The 18895-nt window shown below is 44.3% G+C and overlaps 1 pseudogene; it reads left to right on the top strand.

Moving 5' to 3' along the window:
- Nucleotides 1-18500: 18500 nt before the first annotated feature.
- On the top strand, nt 18501-18618 carry LOC126476185 (5S ribosomal RNA; annotated as a pseudogene).
- The last annotated feature ends 277 nt before the right edge of the window (nt 18619-18895 follow it).

The raw sequence follows: 18895 nt of genomic DNA, 5'->3' as shown, positions 1-18895 counted from the left end.
TTCAGCCAAACAGCAGATTCTACAGTGTGGCCGATAACTGTGTGTAACCCTACACCAAAGCAATATATCGCAAATTGGAGTGTTTACGTGCGAAAACCATGTATCCAGCCGATCTTTATGCGCACTTTCGTACCTTACACAAACATATACACATATCCATGTCCTCCTTAACGTCTTGTAGAGTATTTCAGGAGTTTTGCTTCGAAAGGCCTCTTAATCACTTTTATGCATTTTTCATTAGTCCTGTACTAACACTGAGGCTCATGGGACTGGATAGTTCCCCAAATGAGCTGTCTGGAAGGACCAGATTTTGTACTGCTTATTTCAATGGGGCTGGAGGTATTATTGATCCACGCCCAACCCAATGAGCTCGAAGTTTTCATCAAGGAATTCGCGCAGCTGAATAACAGAGTGCTGGAGCTCCGACCTGTTGCAATCTCACATGATGCATGATTCCCTTGTCTTCGGTCTGAAATATTAACCAAGTCGAAAACGAGTCCAAATCAGAATTTCCATTATATACCATTACAAAAATTATGGGCCGAACAGGTAACGAGATGACATCCAGACACCCTCATTGCACGAGACGGGTTCCTTTCCAGCTCTCGCTCGCAATTTTTAGGCTATAAAACCACATTCCTTTGTCTGAATTGATATATTGCGTATTTACTAGCAAATAAGTCTTGAGTGAGACCCGTCATTTCGATGCTGTTACAAAAAACAACGGCAGGCTGCAAATTTGGTTGGTTGGTTGTGTTGGGGAAGGAGAGCAGACAGCGAGGTCATCGGTCTCATCGGATTAGGGAAGGACAGGGAAGGAAGTCGGCCGTGCCCTTTGAAAGGAACCATCCCGGCATTTGCCTGGAGCGATTTAGGGAAATCACGGAAAACCTAAATCAGGATGGTCGGACGCGGGATTGAACCGTCGTCCTCCCGAATGCGAGTCCAGTGTCTAACCACTGCGCCACCTCGCTCGGTGGCTGCAAATTTCTGCTCCATGTCGTCAGATAGCAAACTCTCAATCAACGGTCTAAATCGCGTGTGGCCAGATCCAGCCCGCGCCTGGTTTCAATCCGGCACATGGAAGAAAGTCGTGAGAGAGAGATTCAAATGGTTCAAATGGCTCTGAGTACTATGCGACTTAACTTCTGAGGTCATCAGTCGCCTAGAACTTAGAACTAATTAAACCTAACTAACCTAAGGACATCACACACATCCATGCCCGAGGCAGAATTCGAACCTGCGACTGTAGCGGTCACGCGGTTCCAGACTGAAGCGCCTTTAACCGCACGGCCACACCGGGCGGCTGAGAGAGAGAGAGAGAGAGAGAGAGAGAGAGAGAGAGAGAGAGAGAGAGAGAGGGAGGGAGGGAGGCGTTTGGGTTGTACACCACCCGTGACACATTTTCAGATATTCGCCATTCTGTTGTTCGCATTATTCCAGTTTGTTTCACTACTAATACAGCCTTTATACAATACTGGCCAGTAAAATTGCTACACCACGAAGATGACTTGCTACAGACGCGAAAGTTAACCGACAGGAAGAAGATGCTGTGATATGCAAATGATTAGCTTTTCATAGCATTCACACAAGTTTGGCGCCGGTGGTGACACCTACAACATGCCCACATGAGGAAAGTTTCCAACCGATTTCTCATACACACACAGCAGTTGACCGACGTTGCCTGGTGAAACGTTGTTGTTATGCCTCTTGTAAGGAGGAGAATTGCGTACCACCACATTTCCGACTTCGATAAAGGTCGGATTGTAGCCTATCGCGATTGCGGTTCATCGTGTCGCGACATTGCTGCTCGCGTTGGTCGAGATCCAATGACTGTTGGCAGAATATGGAATCGGTGGGTTCAGGAGCGTAATACGGAACGCCGTGCTGGATCCCAACGGCCTCGTACCACTAGCAGTCGAGATGACAGGCATCTTATCCGTATGGCTGTAGCGGATCCTGCAGCCACGTCTCGATCCCTGAGTCAACAGATGTGGATGTTTGCAAGACAACAACCATCTACACGAACAGTTCCACGACGTTTGCAGCAGCATGGACTATTAGCTCGGAGACCATGGCTGTGGTTACCCTTGACGCTGCATCACAGACAGGAACGCCTGCGATGGTGTACTCAACGACGAACCTTGCTGCACGAATGGCAAAACGTCATTTTTTCGGATGAATCCAGGCTCTGTTTACAGCATCATGATGGTCGCATCCATGTTTGGGACATTGCGGTCAACGCACATTGGAAGCGTGTGTTCGTCATCGCCATACTGGCGTATCACCCGGCGTCATGGTATGGGGTGCCATTGGTTATACGTCTCCGTCACATCTTGTTCCCATTGACGGCACTTTGAACAGTGGACGTTGCAATTCAGATGTGTTACGACACATGGCTCTAACCTTCATTCGATCCCTGCGAAACCCTAAAATTCAGCAGGATAATGTAGGACCACATGTTGCAGGTCCTGTACAGGCCTTTCTGGATACAGAAAATGTTAGACTGCTGCCCTGGCCAGCACATTCTCCAGATCTTTCACCAATTGAAAACGTCTGGTCAATGGTGGCCGAGCAACTGGCTGGTCACAATACGCCAGTCACTACTCTTGATGAAGTGTGGTATCGTGTTGAAGCTGCATGGACTACTGTACCTGTACACGCCATCCAAGCTCTCTTTGACTCGATGCCCAGGCGTATCAAGGCCGTTATTACGGCCAGAGATGGTTGTTCTGGGTACTGATTTCTCAGGATCTATGCACCCAAATTGCGTGAAAATGTAATCACATGTCAGTTCTAGTATAATATATTTGTCCAATCAATATCCGTTTATCATCTGCATTTCTTCTTGGTGTAGAAATTTTAATGGCAAGTAGTATATGTTAAGTTAAAGCACTTTAGGCTTTTAAACCTTTTTAAAATGAACAAAGAAATGAGGGTTAATTTATATAGTGTTCCAGAAACAAGCCACGTCTAAGCTATCAGTCATCAAACATATTTTTGGACAATCATTTAAAAATGCCTGCTAATGCTATTTGTGGATATTAATACACTAAATTTCAAACAATTTAATGAACCTGCCTGTGGCCAAACATCCGAGAGTTACTCCTAATTGTTCGTGGATTGGGACTGCCTGTCTCATTCCCGTATATTGTTTTTTTCTATTCTTTCTCTTATTAACCCCAGTAAATAATTTTTGTCCAATTTGGGCGCTTTTGAACACTGCAGCAGTTGAAAATGAAGGTAATTTATAATGTATTAGTTGCAACCAGATGATTTAATAGGCGTTTGTTTTTCCGTGATGACATTTCAAGATGCCTGGCATCCCATCTTCGGATATTTACATTTATTAATATGTGAACATTGTTCCTTTACTAGCAGCTTTGCAGAATTTTGCAACGGAAGTTTTTAAGACAGCTATTATAAAGCATCGTAAGTAAAGAAAGAATGTTCATTAACCGTAAATAAATGGTTGGTCAGTTGGTTTGGGAGTAAAGGGACCAAACTGCTTGGTTATCAGTCCCTCGTAAAATGAACTTACTCTATGCCATTCATATCGATGGGTTACCCCATAAAGATTGACATCATAGGCGCTACAGTTCTGACTATATGCGCAAGAGGTGCTGCTGTGAAGATCCAACCAGCTAGCTTAAGTTAACGTGCATCAAGTCCGCGGGTCGCCAAACGTTGCCCACGCCTAGTCTAAATCCTTTTATTTCAAAGAGTTTTTCGAATGTGATCATGCATTGATGACTCTGATATGCGAAGTTCAGCAGCTCTATTTCGGATACATTTCATTATAGGCTACTCAACTGTCTGAGCGACGGCGATAAAATAAAAGAAATCAGGGCTCGCATTGAAAAACATAAGTGCTCGTTTTTCCCGCGCGCCGTTAGAGAGCGGAACGGTAGAGAGACACCTTGAAGGTGGTTCATTGAACCCTCTGCCATGCACTTCATTGTGAACAGCGGAGTAATCACGTAACGTAGATGTAAATGATACATCTTTCCTCCTCCATTTTCTTACAATCGCTAGGCCGTGTGTCTTTGACACTGCCTTAAACAAAGAGACATTTCTCCTGACCATGCAGAATTGCATCACTATGTGCGACCTGGCCAAAGCGATTTCTAAACGCACTCATTATTTCTCTCATTGTTTTTCCCGTCTGTGGATGTTCATGCACCCTCACAAGCGCCACTATCTGCTCGTCAACAGTTTATCTTATTCACCCATGGCTTCACGACTCAAATAATGCAACACTGAAACAAGGCAATAATGCTGTCAACTTCACTGCAGGATACAAAAAAAACTATTTATTCGCAAAATTGTACAAAGTCAAGAAGGGTACAGAGATTCCTCTGATACCCTGTAGAATATCTGTCGAGCGAGGACTGAATGCCTTTCGTCGATGAATACCTCCAGACGCGCCTGTGGCGCAAGCAGTGAGAGCACATGTGTGTGGAGGGGGGAAGGGGGGGGGGACCCACAGCCGCCTCAGAGCTTATCTTTGTAGCCTCACTCCAGGTATCAGCGACAGCGATGCTCTGCTTGAAATATGGCGTTCCTGCTTCGAGGCTGAACAGACGTCGATAGGTACTAAAGGAGACGTAAGCAAAACCCAATACATCCTTACGTAGCTCACACCTGCAAAGCAGCGATGAAACTTCTCTCTGTGCTGCTAAGAGATAAGAACACGGCTCTTTCTGAAACGATTCTTTGATGATAACTCGCATCTGCTATTGTGGAGATTAGTAGTGAGCAGAAGCCTGTGCGGATAAAAAAACGCCTCACCTGAATTTTCGCCTCTTAAAGTCGGACCTATCATATCTATTAGGACCACGTGGTGATACCCTGTCACATTTTTGCTATTCTGGCCGGATGAGGTACCTGTGAGAGTCTACAGATGCTATACCAAAGAGCTTGCTCCCCTACCAGCAGTAGTTTAAAGTAGGTCGCTGCAACAAGGAGGGTTCCGGCGATTGGCAAAAACGCACAGTTCACTACCGCTTTCAGGAACGGTCGTCGAACTGACAAACATAATTATAGGCTGCTGTATTACTTGACGTCAGTCTCTTGCAGAACTACGGAACACGGTCTGTGATCACGCATTATGACATTTCTGGAGAACGAAATCTCCTGTATAAAAACCAACTGAGATTCTGTAAACAGAGACCTTGCGAAATACAGCTCCCTCTCTGTTCGTCCGTAACACTGAGAGCGCCGTATACAAAGGCACACCGGTTGATGTCGTGTTTCTTGTTTCCAGAAAGGCATTGAAAACATTTCCGCAGTGTCGTGTAGTGGACAAAATGCGAGCTTACCGAGTGTCGGACAAAATTTGTCAGTGGATTCAGGACTTCCTAAGTGATAGAAGTCAATAAGTTATACAGATTTGTAGGTAATATTGTGGCATCAGCCTCTCCTTAGAGTTGACACGATTCGGAGGTGATGGTCGTCCCAGTCGGTATGACGTGGAACGGCGTCCGTCGCTCACGACAACGCAACCCTGTAACTGGTAGAAAAACACAAACTCCTCGCGTGGTTTGGTCATATTTCAGATAGCGTCTTTCGTGATTAATGTCAATATTTCGATAGGGCAGCGCGTCAGAATGTGTAAGTCGCTCTTGCTTCTTCACTGATAAACACGGCAATTGTATCCCTCGATGACCCGATGACTCCCTTGACCAAACTTTTCAGCTTGTGCGAACTGGCTAACTGTAGTTTTTCTTTTTATTATGGTCGGTTAGATAATGGTGTTGAATATTAATAATATGAAGTCCTGAATCTTCAATTCATCACCCAAGTGACCACACTACGAAATTGCGAGGATGTTAAGTTACTAAATTGTTATTCCGTCGTCGTGACATCGCTACGCCGCGTGTTCAACAACTACACGACGTAATTCCAGAGATAACATATACTTAAGCAACGTACAGAATGCGTCGCAATCTTGGGACAAATCGATGACTGTTTTACTGTTAAATAATCATGAATTCACTTTTCACTTCATAATATTCTAGTAGTCACTAGTACACATGGTAACGTCTATTCAATTATGTAGGCGACACGAAGAATTAAAGTTTGAACCCAATTTTATCGTTCCGTGTAATTGTCTCTGAGCACGCAGACCGATTTCTCACTCAGGGAATTACTTCCGTTTGCATCAGTAATCCCGTCGTTGACGACAACTTCTGACAACTCGGCAAAGTTGTACGTTCTACATGCTTGCGTTTGTCTGTTACCAACTCGAGACTAATAATCGTTTTTCTGTCGGCGATCTTTCTTTTTCAATGTCCTTGAACGTTCATGCTTAGTCAGTATAACGAAGGCTAAGTCCCATCACAATTCCCACACGATTTACTTTCATCGCGAATCTCCTATCCCGTTGTCTTGCTAACTGTAAAGATGTCTTTGCTTCAGTATGACTTTTGAATAATAATTCAGTCTATATCGCAGAACTTTCAAGCTTCCGATTAGCTTAAAACAATCTAGTAGCGCTTGCTTACATGCTTGCTACTATAGCAATAGTACTGGAGAGCAACTAGATAGCAACTGAAGCTAATATTTCCATTTCCGATTTACATTGTAGGCACACTGAACTTCCTTTTCGATGCGGCTACAGCTCCGTTCTATGGTAAATGTTATCTTTGGCCAATTTATCATCTGGGCTTTCACCCTCGTTATTAATTATTTCGCAATTCTTTCTTTGTGTTTTTGTTGTGTATCCTATCATATTCTTTCATTCAGTCTCTTTCATGAAAAATATTATTTACATGACATTCCTGTTGATCACAAGCGTAAATTTTGTTGTCAGTAGCTGCCGTCATTGTCAGTATGACTAATTTTCCTACTTCTTTTACAACAAAGGGTTGTTTATTAGGGCTTCTATAATTGGGGTGTTACAATATCTGGAGAAACCTAAGGGAGTATTACACACGGTACAGGCACATTAATGTGATCAACGGCTATGTTCGAGGTCAACGTGCAATAATCACTCTCATTGGCAGGTCCATGCACTAGCAATGGAGATAGGAAAGCGTGTGGGGGTTCGGGGCGCTGAAAACAGTGCAGTCGTTGTCGAAACGCGGAACCGAAGCGATTTATCAGATGTCCAAAAAGGGCATTATCATCGGCTTTCAGTTCAAGGATGGAAGCATTTTCGAAACCGTTAACTTAGTAAAGTTCTGATTAAAGGATGCTGTGTGTAGAAAAATGGCATTATCCAAAACTGGTGTCGACGCAACTGCGATGCATCACGAGCCATACGTGACAGGGGAGCACGACAGTTGTGGGGATGTATACGGACGAATGTACGTGCAACTGTTACGCAGCTGATCGCCTACATAAACCAAAGAGGCTAGTATCTCCTCAACGGCCGTTCAGCGAACGTAGCTGCGTATGGACCTCTGCAGCAGGCACCTGGCTCGTGCACCCATGCTGACTAATGTTCTTCAGCGACGAAGGATGGAATTTGCACGTCACTCAGTGCCAACAGGTGTCCTTTTCAGATGAATCACATTTTATGCCCCATCGGACAGATGGTTGTTGGCGTGTACAGCAATCGTCTGAAAGCAAACACAGTGCAACAATGGCCCGAGGGGTCCAGGCTGGAGGAGGATGTCGGTGATCTCGTCATTCTGGAGGCACAACAGATCAACACAAGTGTGCATCTATCCTTCGGGATCATGTCCATGCCTAAATGAAGTTTTATTTTGCTCGGCACGATGGCTTCTACCAGCAGAATAATGCAGCGTGTCACACAGCTCGCAGTGTACGTGCGTTGTTCAAAGAGCACCATGACGAGTATGCCGTACCTCCCCAGCTGCCTAACTCCCAGGATTTAAGCCCAATTGAGAATCTGCGGAACCACCTCAATCGGACTGTACGTTCCATGGATCCTTAACTGGAAAACCTAGTGCAGCTGCCCACGGCTCTGAGTCGGCATGGATCCACATTCCTGTCTGTGTGTTCCCATGAACCATGCACCTTGCCGTTGGTGGGGAGGCTTGCGTGCCTCAGCGATACAGATGGCCGTACCGTAGGTGCAATCACAACGGAGGGGTATCTGTTGAGAGGCCAGACAAACGTGTGGTTCCTGAAGAGGGGCAGCAGCCTTTTCAGGAGTTGCAGGGGCAACAGTCTGGATGATTGACTGATCTGGCCTTCTAACACTAACCAAAACGGCCTTGCTGTGCTGGTACTGCGAACGGCTGAAAGCAAGGCGAAACTACAGCCGTAATTTTTCCCAAGGGCATGCAGCTTTACTGTATGATTAATTGATTATGGCGTCCTCTTGGGTAAAATATTCCGGAGGTAAAATAGGCGCCCATTCGGATCTCTGGGCGGGAACTACTCAAGAGGATGTCGTTATCAGGAGAAAGAAAACTGGCGTTCTACGGATCGGAGCGTTGAATGTCAGATCCCTTAATCGGGCAGGTACGTTAGAAAATTTAAAAAGTGAAATGGATAGGTTAAAGTTATATATAGTGGGAATTAGTGGAGTTCGGTGGCAGGAGGAACAAGACTTTTGGTCAGGTGAATACAGGGTTATAATTACAAAATCAAATAGGGGTAATGCAGGAGTAGGTTTAATAATGAATAAAAAAAATAGGAGTGCGGGTAACTTACTACAAACAGCATAGTGAATACATTATTGTGGCCAAGATAGACCCGAAGCCCACGCCTACTACAGTAGTACAAGTTTATATGCCAACTAGCTCTGCAGATGACGAAGAAATTGATGAAATGTATGATGAGATAAAAGAAATTATTCAGGTAGTGAAGGGAGACGAAAATTTAATAGTCATGGGTGACTGGAATTCGAGAGTAGGAAAAGGGAGAGAAGGAAACATAGTGGGTGAATATGGATTGGGGGTGGGAAATGAAAGAGGAAGCCGTCTGGTAGAATTCTGCACAGAGCATAACTTAATCATAGCTAACACTTGGTTCAAGAATCATAAAATAAGGTTGTATACTTGGAAGAATCCTGGAGATACCAGAAGGTATCGGGTAGATTATATAATGGTAAGACAGATTTAGGAACCAGGTTTTAAATTGTAAGACATATCCAGGGGCAGATGTAGACTCTGACCACAATCTATTGGTTATGAACTGTAGATTAAAACTGAAGAAACTGCAAAAAGGTGGCAATTTAAGGAGATGGGACCTGGATAAACTGACTAAACCAGACGTTGTACAGAGTTTCAGGGAGAGCATAAGAGAACGATTGACAGGAATGGGGGAAAGAAATACAGTAGAAGAATAATAGGTAGCTTTGAGGGCTGTATTAGTGAAGGCAGCAGAGGATCGGGTAGGTAAAAAGACCAGGGCTAGTAGAAATCCTTGGATAACAGAAGAAATATTAAATTTAACTGATGAAAGGAGAAAATATAAAAATGCAGTAAATGAAGCAGGCAAAAAGGAATACAAACGTCTCAAAAATAACATCGACAGGAAGTGCAAAATTGCTAAGCAGGGATGGCTAGAGGACAAATGTAAGGATGTAGAGGCTTATCTCACTAGGGGTAAGACAGATACTGCCTACAGGAAAAATAAAGAGACCTTTGGAGAAAAGAGGGCCACTTGCATGAATATCAAGTGCTCGGGTGGAAACCCAGTTCTAAGGAAAGAAGGGAAAGCAGAAAGGTGGTAGGAGTATATAGAGAGTCTATACAAAGGCGATGTACTTGAGGACAATATTATGGAAATGGAAGAGGATGTAGAGGAAGATGAAATGGGAGATAAGATACTGCGTGAAGAGTTTGACAGAGCACTGAAAGACCTGAGTCGAAACAAGGCCCCAGGAGTAGACAACATTCCATTGGAACTACTGATGGCCTTGGGAGAGCCAGTCCTGACAAAACTCTACCATCTGGTGAGCAAGATGTATGAGATGGGTGAAATACCCTCAGACTTCAAGAAGAATATAATAATTCCAATCCCAAAGAAAGCAGGTGTTGACAAATGTGAAAATTACCGAACTATCAGTGTAATAAATCACAGCTGAAAAATACTAACGCGAATTCCTTACAGACGAATGGAAAATCTGGTAGAAGCCGACCTCAGGGAAGATCAGTTTGGATTCCATAGAAATGTTGGAAAACGTGAGGCAATACTGACCTTACGACTTATCTTAGAAAATAGATTAAGGAAAGGCAAACCTACGTTTCTAGCATTTGTAGACTTAGAGAAAACTTTTGACAATGTTGAATGGAATACTCTCTTTCAAATTCTAAAGGTGGCAGGGGGAAAATACAGGGAGCGAATGGCTATTTACAATTTGTACAGAAACCAGATGGCAGTTATAAGAGTCGAGGGACATGAAAGGGAAGCAGTGGTTGGGAAGGGAGTGAGACAGGGTTGTAGTCTCTCCCCGATGTTATTCAATCTGTATATTGAGCAAGCAGTGAAGGAAACAATAGAAACATTTGGAGTAGGTATTAAAATCCATGGAGAAGAAATAAAAACTTTGAGGTTCGCCGATGACATTGTAATTCTGTCAAAGACAGCAAAGGACTTGGAAGAGCAGTTGAACGGAATGGACAGTGTCATGAAAGGAGGGTATAAGATGAACATCAACAAAAGCAAAACGAGGATAATGGAATGTAGTCGAATTAAGTCGGGTGATGCTGAGGGAATTAGATTAGGAAATGAGACACTTAAAGTAGTAAAGGAGTTCTGCTACTTGGAGAGCAAAATAACTGATGATGCTCGAAGTAGAGAGGATATAAAATGTAGACTGGCAATGGCAAGGAAAGCGTTTCTGAAGAAGAGAAATTTGTTAACATCGAGTATAGATTTGTGTCAGGAGGTCGTTTCTGAAAGTATTTGTATAGAGTGTAGCCATGTATGGAAGTGAAACATGAATGATAAATAGTTTGGACAAGAAGAGAATAGAAGCTTTGGAATTGTGGTGCTACAGAAGAATGCTGAAGATTAGATGGGTAGATCACATAACTAATGAGGAAGTATTGAATAGAATTGGGGGAGAAGAGGAGTTTGTGACACAATTTAACAAGAAGGAGGGACCAGGTGGTAGGACATGTTCTGAGGCATCAAGGGATCACAAATTTAGCATTGGAGGGCAGCGTGGAGGGTAAAAATCGTAGAGGGAGACCAAGAGATGAATACAGTAAGCAGATTCAGAAGGATGTAGGTTGCAGTTAGTACTGGGAGATGAAGAAGCTTGCACAAGATAGAGTAGCATGGAGAGCTGCATCAAACCAGTCTCAGGACTGAAGACCACAACAACAACAACAACAACAACAACAACGTCCCAGGACATCGCAGACTCTCTTCCTGCACGACTCGCAGTGGTCTGCACCCCAAAAGATGGCTATTCAAGCCTTTGACAGGTGGTGACATTAATCTGACTGCACAGTGTAGGGACCTTTACTGTTTACTATCTAGTGAATAACGTTGGAAGCACACGTATGCTTTTTGCAGCCGATAATACTGCCTCTAGGAAGGTTGCAGCGCCAGAAGACTGTAGTGAAGTTCAGGACGACCTGCAGTAGATCTACACTCATGTTCATAAATTAAGGATAATTGCAGAATGTGGTGCCACACAACGTGGCACTACACAAAACTAGCGCTAATAGCATAGGCACATAGGGAACACTCACGACACAGATCTGTAAGTCCACGCTATTGGCGGTAAGTTGAAAAAGTCGTCCCGAAACGCATTTGCTACAAAACGCCACTGTTTCCTGGGCATGTACCCCGACATCAATATGGGATATGATCGCCATGCACACGTACACAGGCCGCACGACGGGTTGGCATACTCTGATCAGGTGGTCGAGCAGCTGCTGGGCTGTAGCCTCCCATTCTTGCACCAGTGCCTGTCGGAGCTCCTGAAGTGTCGTAGGGGTTTGAAGACGTGCAGTGATACGTCGACCGAGAGCATCCCAGACGTGCTCGATGGGGTTTAGGTCTGGAGAACAGGCAGGCCACTCCATTCGCCTGATATCTTCTGTTTCAAGGTACTCTCCTCCACGATGACAGCTCCGTGGGGCCGTGCGTTATCATCCATCAGGAGGAAGGAGGGACCCACTGCACCCCTGAAAAGGCGGACATACTGATTGAAAAATGACGTCCCGATACACTCGACTTGTTACAGTTCCTCTGTCAAGGACATGGAGGGTTGTACGTGCACCAATCATAAATCCACTCCACACCATCAAACCACGACCTCCATACAGGTCCCTTTCAAGGACATTAAGGGGTTGGTATCTGGTTCCTGGTTCACGCCAGATGAAAACCGGCGAGAATCACTGTTCAGACTGTATCTGGACTCGTCCGTGAACATGACCTGGGACCACTGTTCCAACGACCACGTACTGTGTTCTTGACACCAGGCTTTACGGGCGCTCCTGTGACCAGGGGTCAGTGAAATGCACATTGCAGTTCTCCGGGCGAATAAATCATGTGTGTTCAGTCGTCTGTAGACTGTGTGTCAGGAGACAACTGTTCCAGTGGCTGCGGTAAGGTCCCAAGCAAGGCTACCTGCAATACTCCGTGGCCGTCTGCGGGCACTGGTGGTGAGTTATCGGTCTTCTTGTGGTGTTGTACACTGTGGACGTCCCGTACTGTAGCGCCTGGACACATTTCCTATCTGCTACAATCGTTGCCATAATCCTGAGATCACACTTTGTGGCACACGGAGAGCTCGTGCTACGACCTGCTGTGTTTCACCAGCCTCCAGTCGTCCTAGTATTCTACCCCTCATAACGTCATCAATATGTGTTCTTTAAGCCATTTGCAACACAGTCACCATTAGCACATCTGAAAACGTCTGCACACTTACTCTCTGCACCGTACTCTGACATGTACCAACACACCTCTGCGTATGTGGACTGCAGCCAGAGCCACCGTGCGACGACCGCGGGTCAGATGCACCGTATGGTCATACCCCGAGGTGATTTAAACCCGTAAACCGCCCACCAGAGCGTTGTTTCACCATGCATCAGCATTATCCTTAATTTATGAGCATGAGCATAGGACTGGTTTAGGGACTGTCAGTTAACCCTGAACGTAAATAATGTAACATATTGTATGTAAATATGGGAACAGATCCAACACTGTTCGCTTAGGATTCACAGCATAGATAGAAACGACCCAGTTAAGAGCGACACACTTCATCACTGAACTGTTTAGTAAGCGCGAGAGAGTTACGGAGATATTCTGTAAATTTCAGTAGCAGTGGCTACACGAGAGGTGTTGCGCATCACGGAGAGGTTTGCTGTTGAATCTCTGTGACCGCACGTTCGAAGAAGAATCGGGTAACATTTTACTTCCTCCCATAAATGTCTCGTGAAATCACCGCGACGAGAAAATCAAGATAATAGAGCTCATATGGTAGTTTACGACGACCTTTCATCCCACGCACCATTTGCCAGTGGAAAAGAAAAGGGATAAAATGATCATTACCCTCAGCCACACGCCGTAAGGCGGCATGCAGAGTATAGAGATAGATAACTGTAAAATCGCCGTAAACCACCTCTGTCGAAGGAACTTCATGCAGAAGATAATGGCCGTCTTGTTTATATAGCTCAAAATGATCGTTGGACGAAAAAGCAATTGCTTACAACCAAGCAGCGTACTTCGCTTCAACGTCAATCACAAGCAGGCAATTCTTTGGGGCTCAAGCTAATACTCTCTGTGCAACACCCTTGTCTCTTGTATATTCTGAACTGAATATCGTGCACCATTATGGTAAAAGAGTGTGCACGTCGGTAAGATGGGTGTTCATTCGAAATATACCATTAGAATTATAACGGGCACCTTGACATCAACTCCTCTACCGTGGCTGTCTGCTCTCAGTAACATTCCTCCACCACACTTGAGACGACCTGTGAATGGGAAATCATTAATAACTTAGAGTTTACCCGAAGACTACCTATCCAGTAAATTGTTCTCAGTCCGCCCAGCATTCAGTTCAAGTAAAGGTAACCATTCTGGACAGTTCGTGAGACCCAACCACTCAAGACTGAAGATGTGTGGCAGGACACATGGAAAAACAACACTAGCATATTTCGTCATGCCGTCGAAGACTCCGCAAGTATATTAGGTATGCAACTGCCTAGAACAACCTGGTGTCAGCTAACAGAATGCGAAGAACTTAGTCGTTCACTTAGAAATGGGGTCTTTTAGACTCGCCATTGTATGTCTGTGAAGCTTCAGAACAGACCATTGACCACACTGTAGAGGTCTGTCAAAAGAGATGTTCAGTGGAGACTGGAAGGATATCATCAATGATTCTCCAACAATATTGGAATGGATAGACTCTCTTGACATCACTCTACAAGGTCATTTGAGACCAGAGCTCGCATATCTCTTTTGTACTTTGTTGCGTAAAATTGCTCGAAATTGCGTATGTATATCTACACGATAAAATAAATAATAATCTATCAGCAAAACCACTTGACGACAATAATGAGTTTGTTTTGGATGCAGTGCCCTCACAGTCGAAGGAATTTCAAGAATTTTTACATCTGTCACTATCAAATAAACTAATTAAACTAATTTGTCCAGCTTCAAACTTTCATTTTAACAAATTTGATCTGGCAGTTTTGTGTCACCCATGTGAATACACTTTTTATATGTAAAACAAGTCACTGTACCTTTGGTTTTGACCTTTCCATAAAAAAAGCCAGATTTGTCAGAACTTCGAGTTCAATTTGACATCTGGGATTATTGTACGAGAATCACGTTGCTTCACTCTACACGAAATTTTCCCTATATTGTTAACATTACTCACTCACTCTGAGTAGTCTTAGCTCTGATGCACAACTTAGCTGGACACTTACGCCAGAGGTGTAACAAGGCTGGAGAAACTGGGACTTTTCCCCATGGTCCCTGTGAATGAGGAGCCCCTAGTGCCCAAAAGAAATAAAAGAAAATAGCAACAAAAAATTAAACGAGAAACATGTAGAATCGAACATTCAAATTCCTATATTAAAATAATCAAAGGTGGTTTTGAAAATCAATCTGACATCAAGACATCCAAACAAATACTCAACGACAGTTAAATTCACGTTTCCACAGGCATGAAATACAAGTGCATGCCCCCACCAGCACACACATACGTCTAGTGACGTGTGGAAACACCCTACTTGCACACTTTCATGCCAACTTAACGCGTAAAGCCTTTAACTTTCTTGCAAAAAGTAATTTCCCCCATCATTACACACGAGCTTCAGAAGCTGTCGCTAGGAGGATCTGCAAACCAATATGGAGTCTGTCGCATCGAGTCACGCGTCGTTTTGATGTCGCCTCCCACAGCGGCTGCTGGTAAGAAGGAAGAGTGGAAGTAGTTGGGTAAGAAGAACAAACGCCGGCTGAAGTGGCCGTGCGGTTAAAGGCGCTGCAGTCCGGAACCGCAAGACCGCTACGGTCGCAGGTTCGAATCCTGCCTCGGGCATGGATGTTTGTGATGTCCTTAGGTTAGTTAGGTTTAACTAGTTCTAAGTTCTAAGGGACTAATGACCTCAGCAGTTGAGTCCCATAGTGCTCAGAGCCATTTGAACCATTTGAAGAACAAACATTAAAACCTGCGTGCCTCGTTGCCTGGCTACCGCCACTCTTCCCTCTACGAGCAGCAGCTGTGAGAGACATCAAAACGACGTGTCACTCAATGCAACAGACGCCATATTAGTTTCGTCGTGTTTTGCTGTTTTTGTATTACAACTTGCTGATGCCGTTTCGAGGGAATGATGCATTGAAGATTTGTCACAAACACTTCACTCTTGGTACAATTTCTCATAACTAAATACCAGTTAATGTGGCATCGGCGAACAAAGCCTTCATTAGATAACGAAGGAGAACAACAATGTTAATTCATTGAGCACTATGCTCGTACACCATACGGACGCGCATGTATTCCGTTAAGAGCGGAGCTTTTCATTTCTCTGAAATACGTTTTCCCGCACACTACGCGACCGCCTGCTGTAGGATAGCCGTAGTAGTTCATATTTTGTCCACTAAATGACGCAGGAGTCGATTTACAAGTGTGCCTTTACTGAACACGTTGTAGGAACATCAGACACTAGCTGTCGGAACTGTCATGAAGGCTCAGAACAAAGAAGCTAAAACAATTTTTTTTCAAGTGCCCTATTCTAGCGCTAGAATGGAAAAATAAACGTGATGTATTCCGTCTCTCCACAGAGCATCAGGCAACCACCAAAGAGGTTGTTGTACTTTCGAATGGGGTTTTACAATAACAATTAGCCATACATTGTCGTAGAATGTAACATGAACAGAATTGGTGTAGATCATGTCAATCACCTTTACAGCCACTACCCATTCGCAAGCAAAAACAATGAAGTGATGGGAAAAACTTTTCTTTAATGTTCTCCTAATGTCTACTGTGAATGATTTTATTTTGACTTGGTACCTGCAAGAGGAGACATTAGATCATTGGAGCCAGCACCAACCATCTGCCTAGATAGAAATTCTAATCATCATTTTCCAGAAAAATTACCACTCACTGCCGACAAAGTAAACGCCACTTGCTACTACAAAGTTTTCTCTGACAAAGGAAAGAAAGACACTACTTGAAAAAATCAGGTGCTGGTACAAAGAAGCAATATTGGACTTAATAAACAACATTGTTTTCAGCATTAACATTTGGAAGTATATAATGTGTAAATCACATGTAATCGTTTTTTGTCACAAAAATGAAATATTGTTTTTTTTTATTTCTACTATATATCTTAGTGAGAAAATGTATAACTTTTACCAGGATGAGTTTTTTTCGTGTTTTTAACACCCTGGTATACCACTACTGACGCAAACACATATACAAGCAAGCATTTTTTTAACCTGTAAAGTACGGGGTTTAAAATGATGCTAGACATGTGCCTCTAACACGCTTGGCTATTGTGGAAGAGGGGAGACTGCAGTGTTGAGTGTGTTAAAGTGATACATACCATGCCTTCGTCATAGCATAATTGTGTACTAGACGGATTGGGGAGTCGAAGGAGACAGGTTCACATCCTGTCATAGACTAATTTTGTTTTCATTTCAGCGTTTTTAAGACATTCTGTAACCCTTCTTATAAATCTAATACAACTATGTTCTGCAATATTAGTTGATACTTACATATCACAGAGTACTATCTCATGAACGAGATAGTTGTGCATAAATGCAATTTATTTATGAGCACCCCATAATAGTTAATTACAATGAGTAATCACAACCAAAAGACTGCTAATGGCGTCTATATCCATACTTTGTTTTTAGCTCGGATGCAGAATGGAGAGTCGAAGATTTCACAGTATTATTGTTCTGTGGTTTACAGTGCACACATGAATTATTTAGCAAGCGGTTCACTGTTCCTGTTAATTACCGCGAGTGCCTATCATTATGTGACTTGAATGAGATTTTCACTCTGCAACGGAGTGTGCGCTGATATGAAACTTCCTGGCGGAATAAAACTGTGTGCCGGACCGAGACTCGAACTCGGGATCTTTGCCTTTCATGGGCAAGTGCTCTATCAGCACACATATTGCTGCAGAGTGAAAATCTCATTCTGGAAACATCCCCCAGGCTGTGGCTAAGCCATGTCTCCGCAATATACTTTCTTCCAGGAGTGCTAGTTCTGCACGTTTCACAGAAGAGCTTCTGTGAAGTTTGGAAGGTAGGAGATGAGGTACTGGCAGAAAAATGTTCAAATGTTTGTGAATTCCTAAGGGAGCAAACTGCTGAGGTCAGCGGTCCCTAGACCTACACACTACTTACACTGACTTATGATAAGAACAACACACATACACACCTATGCCCAAGGGAGGATTCGAACCTCCAGCGGGAGGGGCCGTGCAATCTGTGACATGTCGCCTCAAACCACGTGGCCACTTGGCGCGGCGAGATACAGACAGAATTGAAGCCATGAGGACGGGTCGTTAGTAGTGCTTGGATAGCTCAGTTGGTAGAGCACTTTCCCGCGAAAGGCAAAGGTCCCGAGTTCGAGTCTCGGTCCGGCACACAGTTTTCATCCGCCAGGAAGTTTTATATCAGCGCACACGCCGCTGCAGAGTGAAAATCTCATTCTGGAAACATCCCCCAGGCTGTGGCTAAGGCATGTCTCCGCAATATCCTTTCTTCCAGGAGTGCTAGTTCTGCAAGTTTCGCAGAAGAGCTTCTGTGAAGTTTGGAAGGTAGGAGACGAGGTACTGGCAAAATTGAAGCTGTGAGGACGGGTCGTGAGTAGTGCCGGGTAGCTCAGATGGTAGAGCCTCTTGCCTGCGAAAGAAAAAGTTTCCTTCCGTGATTTTCCAAATAGCTTCAGAGAAATGCCGGGGTGATCACTTCGAAAGGGCACAGCCTATTTCCTTCCCCATCCTTCCCTAATCCTATGGGACCGATGACATTCCCCAAATCAACCAACGAATCTGATCAGAAGCCGAGGAATGAAACTGCTGCAAGTGAAACGACCAGCTGTGACATTTGCATTCTTGCTTATCAAAAATATTAAGACTTGTTTTCCGAATAGGTAGGAAGGCAACGGCCTTGCCGCAGTGGATACACCGGTTCCCGTGAGATCACCGAAGTTAAGCGATGTCGGGCGTGGTCGGCACTTGGATGGGTGACCATCCAGGCCGCCATGCGCTGTTGCCATTTTTCGGAGTGCACTCAGCCTCGTGATGCCAATTGAGGAGCTACTCGACCGAATAGTAGCGGCTTCGGTCAAGAATACCATCATAACGACCGGGAGAGCGGTTTGCTGACCCCACGCCCCTCCTATCCGCATCCTCCGCTGAGGATAACACGGCGGTCGGATGGTCCCGGTAGGCCACTCGTGGCCTGAAGACGGAGTGTAGTAAGGTGGGAACCTAGGAGTACAGCTTAAATCGCTACGAGTAACATCAGCGGTAATGGCATAGACGTTCCTTGC

This window comes from Schistocerca serialis, chromosome 4 (assembly GCF_023864345.2).
Source record: "Schistocerca serialis cubense isolate TAMUIC-IGC-003099 chromosome 4, iqSchSeri2.2, whole genome shotgun sequence".
In the NCBI taxonomy this organism is placed as follows: Eukaryota; Metazoa; Arthropoda; class Insecta; order Orthoptera; family Acrididae; genus Schistocerca; species Schistocerca serialis.
This window is presented reverse-complemented; position numbering and strand designations above follow the sequence as displayed.